Here is a 9,359-nt window from a genome sequence, read left to right as displayed (position 1 = left end):
CCAACTCCTTCAACGCATCAATAACGTCTTCAACATCAGCGTCGTCATCCACAACTACAACATCATCACCAGCTGCATTTGTAGACTCCCCCTCAGTTGTGGAAGCTCCAAGAGCCTGAGAGGTTCTTGGCAGCTCATCACCTGCACCTGAAGGTGCATTGGGATCATCGTCATGATCTTCTCGTCTTTTCGTTCTCAACTCATCGCCCCTACACGTCTTCTCCCCCTGAGATGCCAAGTAATCCTTGAAGGCATCTATTATTCGTCCATGTTCAACCAGGAGGGCAGCTTGTAGTCGATTGGATTCCACTAGGCGGTCAATAGTCTTTGACTGTTCAGCAACAATCCGCTCTAGCGAAAGAATCCTCTCGGTATCTGAAGTAGGCAATGGAGTTGGAGGATCATCAGCAGAAGTGACCGCAGGTGGTACACTTGGTAACCCTGCAGTAGAAGTGATTGTCGACTCCACAAACCGTGCAACTACCACCGGTGGATTAAGCGGTTGAGGTGGTAGGGACACAATTGTTGGTGCCGATGTCTCGATCGCTGTAACCTGTGCAGTAGTAGGAATAAGAGACATACCAGATAAGGCAGGTGGAGCAAAATGTACTAGTCTTGAAGATTCTCCAGCTCTCGAACCTATCCCTCTCTGTTCTCTTCTTGAACGTCTTAGCACAATCTGTACTGCCTCCTCTTCATCCACTTCATCCTCATCCTCCTCCACGGTTCTCGGCCTCTTTCCCGTAGTCCGTTCCCGAGACACCATAAGTCTTCTTGCCTCAGCAAACGTCTCGTCTAGATCAGAGTCAGCTACCGAAGTAGCTGCTCTGGTAACATCCATAAACTGAGGACCCGAGACATCCATATCAAACAAACCATGTCCACTAAAAGCAGCATCTAGATCAACATGTTCAGCAGTGGACACAGCCTGAGATATAGTAGCTGGCACAGCAGCAGAAGATACAACAGGCGCAGCTGATACAGCATGAGGTGCTGCCGCCTGATGTGGTTGCGGATCCCTGAACTCGTCCCCTCCTGCAGGAACATACTCCGGGTTAATGAGATGCCCGAAAAGTGGAGTATGCCTGGGACGCCGCTCAGGGTTGCTACGAGTGCTCGACGTTCTGCACTGAGCAAAGATACGTTTTGTTACGCACTCAACGTATCTGATAGGGCGTCTTTGCGGTATAGACGGAGCGACATGATTAATAATCATTTGTAGAAACCGAGGATACATAATAAAACGCTCGCGCGCCGTCGCCCGTCTCTGACGATCAATCTCGTAAAAGATTAGCTGACTAAAAGAATATCTGCGGTTGTAAGTCAGCGCAATCATAGCCGATTGCATCGTCGCACCCATCCCGTCTGTTCCTGCCTTTCTGCCGGACATGCATACTATCAACACATGCATCAAAAAGCGCCATTGATCCAGCAGAAAGCCTTTCCTCCTCTGCGAGTCCCCCAGCGGACCCGAATAACCCATCCTTAAGTAAGCTCCGTCACGGAAAGGAGCTACGAATTCCGTTGGGTCGTCTCTCGTTTCATCACCGAACTGCAGAGCCAACCGTATGTCTTCCGAGGAAAACTGTATGTCTTGACCATTGACAGTTGCTCGCATCACTGGAGGCTCAGGTCTGCAATCATAATACACCGTCTGCCAGAAATCTTGAATGTTGGGCAGAGATATGGGTAGTGTATTAGTGATCGCGTGAAAAACTCGTGATCGTTGGAGAAATGTGATAATCTCCCTATAGTCTTCAACGCCTCGTGCGTCTGGATCCAAAGTGATGTATTGGTTATGGGCTGGGAAGAATTGTCGTTGCTCATCACCATCATCACCTCCAGCACCTCCAACAGCAGCCATATCTGCACAAAACAAATCAAGTTAGAGACCATATAACCATCTCACAAGTTCGCTGTGTACCATGTGCGAAGTTGTGATGTACAGGCGAATTTAAAGGTGAGGCGAAGTTGGGAACAACTTCGCTTCATCTGTAAGTTCGTCTAAAATCTTATAAAAAAATTTGAAATAGGCGCAGTTGTGTTCAAGGCGAAGTTATGGATAACTTCGCCATAGGCGAAATTAAGCTTCAAGCGAAGTTGTGGATAACTTCGCTGAAGGCGAACTTAAGCCACTGGCGAAGTTGAGAATAACTTCGCGTAAACCTTAACTTCGCCTGAATCTGAACCGGCGACTGTTCAGATTCAAACAAGTTATATCCGACGTTTCGGACCGATTTAACGATCCACCAATGAAGAACGGCATGGATTAATGATATTGAGACGTGAAGGACGTCCATGAACACGTAACACAAAGGTGAAAAATTTGGTTTTGAAGGTTCGACGACCCGAGGTCTCGAACAGGGTAAAACTATAACGAACGAGTAAGTTTGGATGATATTGACAACACATACCACGAGTATAGTAGAAACTAGGAACACAAGATCGAAATCGAAAGTGAAGAATAAGATCTGGATGTAATGGTGTTTAGAACAAGTTCGCCGGTAATTCGAAAAAAAAATGATACTGTTACTGTTTACAATCCCTTATATAGGGCAGAGTTGGTTCAGGCGTAGTTACGCTTAACTTCGCCAAGGCGAAGTTAAGCACAACTTCGCCGAATTCAACAACTTCGCCCGTAATTTTCAAAATCAGCCCTTTAAGTTTGAATAATCTAGAATTTAACCTTATAAATTACCAAAAAGAGTTAAACAAATATGATCAAGATCTAGTAACCAACAATAATATAACTACAAAAAAAAAAAACTTAGAAAAATTTTAACGAAATAAGGGATCAAATTTCAGTCTAGTCAGGGACCACTACGTTTTAGAAAAGATCCTAACAGGAATCATACTAACGATGTGACTGTCACTTAGATCCGTGTTTAGCTGTATTATGACATAGAGACACAGGTTTTAAGCATGTAAATAACGTAAATGGTTTTCATCGTTTCTGTGATACGGATTAAGGTTCAGTTAAGCTCAAAAGTTTAAGTTGGCAACATCTCAGAGATAATGATGTCTTCTATCTATTCTCAAAGCGTATTTGGCTATACCCAAGTCACCCCGAATTGACTTCGACCCATAATGTCTGATTATCTTGTAGATACACTATGTCTGCCTCCCGTTTTCTTCTAACTCCAGACTTGAGAAGTCTTGATTGTTACTATGTCTCATAAGTATTTAAAAATATACACGTATGTATATATATATATATATATATATATATATATATATATTTTTTTTTTTTTTTTTTTTTAAATTAAACATTTTTATCGACTTCGGAGTACTAAATCACTGCAAGTCCCGAATCTGGATCACTGCAGTATCTTGAAATGCTTTCTTCACGGGAATCAGAACACTCACGGGCTCGTGTATGACTGGGTAGTCGCTTTTCTGCCTATCCTTCGAAAAGATATGTATGAAGACATACAAAACTCTTAAGGAGTTTCCACGTAAATTCGAGTAAATTTAAGTTAGTATCACATACACTTTTACGCACCATAAAAATTACCATGACATACAATGACTGTTCTAAAGCCTTTTAAGCCTAATAACTTCACTAGTTAAGCACACACAATCAGTATATATATCATTTTCCAAGGTTGGATCAATTTTCTGTTAAACACAGCATAGAACTTCATACGAAGTAACAGACTTGAAAATTAATTTCATTTCCCTAAAAAAAACTTTAAATTCAATCGCCCCAATCACGTCAAAGTCGTCAGGTAAACGGCTATCCTGAAGATCCAATGGATCAACTGGACCGACCACATACAAGTATGTGTCCTTCTTACTAAGTATGACCGACTAATTTTCAGCAACTGAAAGAACACACGTCATAGCTGCCCCGGTCATTTTCAGTCTTCCGGTTAATGGCTATCCTCATTCTCTAAGTTGAAACGAGGACCAAAACATATCCTAGGATATGTCCATCAAACTGAGGTAACCGACTAATTTTAAGCAAAAATGACCCATGTTTTTTTTTTTTTTTTTTTTTTTTTTTTTTTTTTTTTAATCAAACATGGTTACTCGGGATTGATCATCCCGTTTAGCTCAATTAGGTTTTGAAATCTGGATTTATCAAACGCTTTTGTAAACAAGTCAGCAAAATTTTCAAGTGTATCAACTTTTTCGATCTTTATCAGTTTCTTCTCAGCACAATCCCGTATGAAGTGATGACGAATGTCAATATGCTTAGTTTTACTGTGCTTCACGGGATTGTTAATTACTGAGATGGCGGCAGTGTTATCAATTAAAATAGGAGTAAGTAAGAAATTCAGACCATAGTCGCGCAATTGTTGCTGAATCCACAAAACCTGAGAGCAGCAGTTGGATGCTGCCATGTATTCAGCTTCGCATGTTGAAATTGCAACTGATGTCTGTTTCTTGCACTGCTAGGAAACTAATCTTCCTCCAAGAAACTGACAGCCTCCTGTTGTTGACTTCCGACTCTGATTACAGCCACCATAATCAGAATCTGTATACGCCACCAGTTCAACGTCTCCTCCCTTTGGGTACCACAACCCTAGTTTCGGCTTCCCCTTAAGATACCGCAAAATCCTCTTCACACCTTTCATGTGAGATTCCTTTGGGTTTGCCTGAAAACGAGCACAAAGACAAACAGAAAACATTATATCGGGCCTAGAAGCAGTTAAATACATTAATGAACCTATTATCGCCCGATACAGAGTAGGGTCCACATCTGCGTCACCGTCTGATTCAGCGCCCAATCTGTGATTGACGCAGATTGGGGTGTCATATGGAGAACTGTCCTCCATCTTGAATCTTTTAAGCACATCATGAACATACTTTGTTTGATGAATGAACATCCCATCCTTCTTCTGATCAACCTGCAATCCTAGAAAGAAGGTTAGTTCACCCATAGCACTCATCTCGAATCGTTTCTTCATGACAGCCTCAAAATCCTGACACATGGATACTCTTGATGCAGCAAAAATGATATCATCCACGTAGACTTGAACCAGTAAGAAGTCACATCCTTCTCTCTTCACAAACAGCGTACTGTCAATCAATCCTCTTTCAAAACCATTTTCCAGCAAGTAGTCCGATAACGTTGAATACCAGGCACGAGGTGCCTGATGTAACCCATATAACGCCTTGCTCAACCTGTATACGTGATCCGGAAAGTCTGGGTCAGGAAAACCCGGAGGTTGCTCAACATACACAACCTCATCAACTTTTCCGTTTAGAAACGCGCTCTTCACATCCAACTGAAATACCTTCATCTTTTTAAATGCAGCAAACGCCAAAAACAATCGAATCGCTTCTAACCGGGCAACAGGAGCAAACACCTCATTGTAATCAATACCCTCTTGCTGATTAAAACCTTTAACAACCAGCCTCGCCTTATTTCTCACGATAATTCCCTTATCATCTCTCTTGCACTTGAACACCCATTTCGTGCCTATAGCATGCACATTCTTTGGTTTTTCAACCAAGGTCCAAACTTCCATTTTTTCGAACTGAGCCAACTCTTCTTGCATGGCTTCGACCCACGAGCTGTCCTTTAAAGCCATTTGATAATTCTTTGGTTCAATTTGGCTTATAAAGCAGGAGTACAAACATTCATTCATTATACCCGTTTCTTTTATGCTTGAATAAACACAGGTGTGCTCATTCAGGCTACTTCTGGTTTGTACACCAGAGGACACATCACCTATAACATTCTCCAATGGGTGATCTTTGTGAATTCTCGTGGTCGGAACAGCACCGACATGCAAATTGTCTTCCAAGTTTGAAGAGATCTCATCTATAGTAGTTTCAGGCTGAGAGTGAAAAGGATTAATAAACTCATCTTCAGTTGAGGCCGCAGGGGTATCGATAGGGTTTGATGTGGAAGGCTGAGATCTTTCTGTCATCTGATGTTGCATTACCTCCTCTTCCTCATCAAATATCATCTTCGTCACTGCTCTTTCGTCTTCTTCAGAAATTTCCAAAGTAGGTACGTTAAACGACTTAAAAAGTTTAACATAGTCAAACAGCTCATCAGGTCCATTGCTTGGTTTTGGCGGTTGGTAACTAGTAATGTCGGTGTTACAAACCACCTCCACCTTGCAAGTTGTCGTATTGAAGACCCGTCTGTTGGGAGTCCCAACAACATAACCGACTAGGATTCCCTCATCAGCTACTTCACCAAATTTCGAATTAGTCTTCAAAATCGAACAAGGAGACCCAAAAGGTTCAAGACCGCACAAGTTGGGCTTCCTTCCGTGCATAAGCTCGTAACAGGTTTTTCCAAGTCTCTTAACGGTTAACACCCGATTCAGAACATAGCAGGCTGTAGCAACTGCTTCAGCCCAGAACATCACAGGAAGCTTTGAGTCTGCCAGCATAGTTCTGGCTCCTTCAATCAACGTTCGGTTCTTCCTTTCAGCTACTCCGTTCTGTTGTGGAGTATACGGAGCGCTGTATTGATGCTCAATACCCTTCTGAAGACAAAAGATTTCCATCTCAAAGTTCTTGAACTCTGTCCCATTGTCGCTTCTGATGAATTTAACTGATTTACTCATGACGTTCTCGACTTTTGTAATTAGATTCTTCACCATCTGAGTCGTCTCGTCTTTCGTTTTCAGAAAATATACCCACGAGTATCGCGAGTAATCATCAGTTATCACCAAGCAGTAAGAAGTACCACCTAGACTTTGTACATTCACCGGACCGAAGAGATCCATATGAAGTAGTTCTAGAGTACCAGCAATTGAGTTGATCGTCTTGGTGAGATGGCTTTTCTTGTGTTGTTTTCCCTTCTTGCATGCTATGCATTTATCTTCAAAGTTAAAACTCTTTAAGGGAACGCCCATCACAAGCCCATTTTTGACAATGAAGTTCATCTTACGAAGATGAATATGTCCCATTCTCCTGTGCCATAATTCTGATTCTGATTCGCTTGCCTTTGTCATTAAACAGGATTCTCCGGTGACCATTTCAGTAGACCTCATATCCATCACGTATGTATTCGTTTCACGTGGAGCTTTCATTACTATCCATTCTTCTGGTATATGAAAACCAGGCTTCAATACAATCGCTTCATTCTTAGTGAAATGGACAGTGTATTCTTTATCACAAATCTGCGACACACTCAGCAGATTGTGCTTTAATTCCTCCACAAAATTTACATTTTCAAGTGTCATTCTCCCATTCGACACAGTTCCTCTACCGGTAATCCTTCCACCGCTTTCACCAGCAAAACTAACTCTTGCTCCCTGAACAGGTTTTAAATCTTGCAACAAGTGTTTGTTGCCCGTCATGTGCCTGGAACAGCCGCTATCTACAATCCAAAGATTGTTGGCAGCCCTGTTCAACTGTTCCTGCACAATAAAACAAAGAGTTAGAATCTTGGGACCCAAGACCAATTGGTCTTGGATCGATACATCCCGTACCCTGGCTTTCTCAAGTTAGCATCAGGATAATTTCTGTAAGTCCTGTTAGGGAATCTCCCTGCAGATTGAGTGTAATGCCTTCCAAACCTTTGAGAATTGAAAGTGTTATATCTTGTGGTTTGGTTGTAAAACTGAGGTTTGGTTTTATGAAAACATGAATTCGATACATTTTGGCATTTTTTAAAGTTTTCATTTTTAGCAGTAGCATAATGACGCTTATACTCAGTTTTATTTGGCTTCTCATCTCTAAATCTCGGTTTCAAAGGGCAATCTGCAACTAGATGTCCTAACTTGTTACATCTAAAGCAACATCGACTCTCCATTTTCTTGTCAAATGGTGGTTTGGATGTAGAGGCAGTGTTACCAGCCGTTCGTCTCACATAAGGTGGGACGTACGGATTGAGTGGAGAACTCTTTTTAGAAACTTTATTTTTATCTCCATCGGTGGGTAAACCTACCTTCTCTTTTGTCTGACCAGATTCGGACAACTTATCCGAATCTGATGAGACTGGACTTGAAACAGAAATATTCACACTAGAAACAGGCGAACTTGTTTCGCCACAGCTAACACTTGGTTCAACACTTGTAATCTTGATAGGAGTTGTCTGAGAAACCTCGAAATCAACAGATTTCTGAACACTTGGATTATAAGTATAGTTGTGGTTAAAGGGTGGTGGAACTTCGTGATATCCGATTCCTCCCCTCTTTGCAGAGGTACCTGGATCACTCACAAGGTGATCAAGGATTGCCGAGGAATTCCTGAACTGCTCAAGTTTGCGGTTCAGTTCCACCACCTTTACCTGGTGGTCAGCAATCTGTTTATCCCGATCAGCAATCACTTTAGTTTTTTCCTCCAAAACTTCATAACTAAGATCAATTATTTCAATTTTCTCAGCAAGTTTAAGCTTTAAGCTTTGAATGTCTTTTTCACATGCTTTTATTTTAATTTTATAACTTGTTTCTCTTGCTTTTGTAAAATGGTGATCTTCTTTAATAGTTTTAAAGTCAGCATCTAAACGGACGTACTGATCAGTCAAAGTTGTTAGTTGCTCAGACAAATTTTCACAATTAGTACAAATATTTTTATTTCTTACCTCGGAGCGAGTGTCCTTGTCATTTGTCATGAAAGCTGTTTCTTCTTCAATAGCTTTCTCAGTTCCATCAACCTTCTCACATTCAGTCTCAGCCATGTTTGCTTGCTCACCAGAACCACTTGAATGCAGGTTCCAGTTGTACTCACCTGCTTCTCTGGTCAACATGGCGTTAATCTCTCTGTTAATTCCAGAATGTTGTGTAGGCCGACCTTGTCCTCGTTCAACCCTCTCATTTCTGCATTCCTTGGCAAAGTGCCCGTACTGTTGACAATTATAGCACCTTACCTTGGATTTGTCGAACCCAGGCCGACCACCAACAAACTTTCTCCCAGTTTTGTTCATAAACCGTTTCACACGCCTCACAATCATTGCCATTTGCCATTGCAAGTCCATTTCCTCCAGATCATCAGCATCGATCTGGTCGTAATCCTCATCTAGTACAGCAGGGTCCACAATCTTCCCCTGGATGTAGTTTTCGTAGGAAGCAATAAATGATGCATAGACTGCAAACTGCTCTTCAGCTGATTTTACACTCATAGGCATCTTGGAATAACTATTGCTTGATGCATTTGCAGAAAAACTACTTGTGGATGCTTGAGGCTTTGAAGTACTAGATCCTCCAGCAACGAAACATACATCACCATTCGTGTTTACAGAAACGTTTCCTTCATGAGACGAGTCAGAGTCTGACTCCCCTTTAGAGTAATAAGCAGCAGATTCAGGCCTTGAACTTGAGCCTGAGTTAACCTTTGCACCATACATACCAGGGTCTTGTATCTGATCTGTAGGTGTTTCTTTTTGAACCATATTAAGCTCATAAGTTCTGAGCTTGTTCACTGCCGTTTCAAGATCATAATTAGGA

The sequence above is a fragment of the Bidens hawaiensis genome, unplaced genomic scaffold (assembly GCF_021521415.1).
Source record: "Bidens hawaiensis isolate Kalapana, Puna unplaced genomic scaffold, B.hawaiensis_p1.1 tig00018278_1, whole genome shotgun sequence".
Classification (NCBI taxonomy): Eukaryota; Viridiplantae; Streptophyta; class Magnoliopsida; order Asterales; family Asteraceae; genus Bidens; species Bidens hawaiensis.
The sequence above is the reverse complement of the archived record's forward strand: the minus strand, read 5'-3'. Positions refer to the sequence as shown.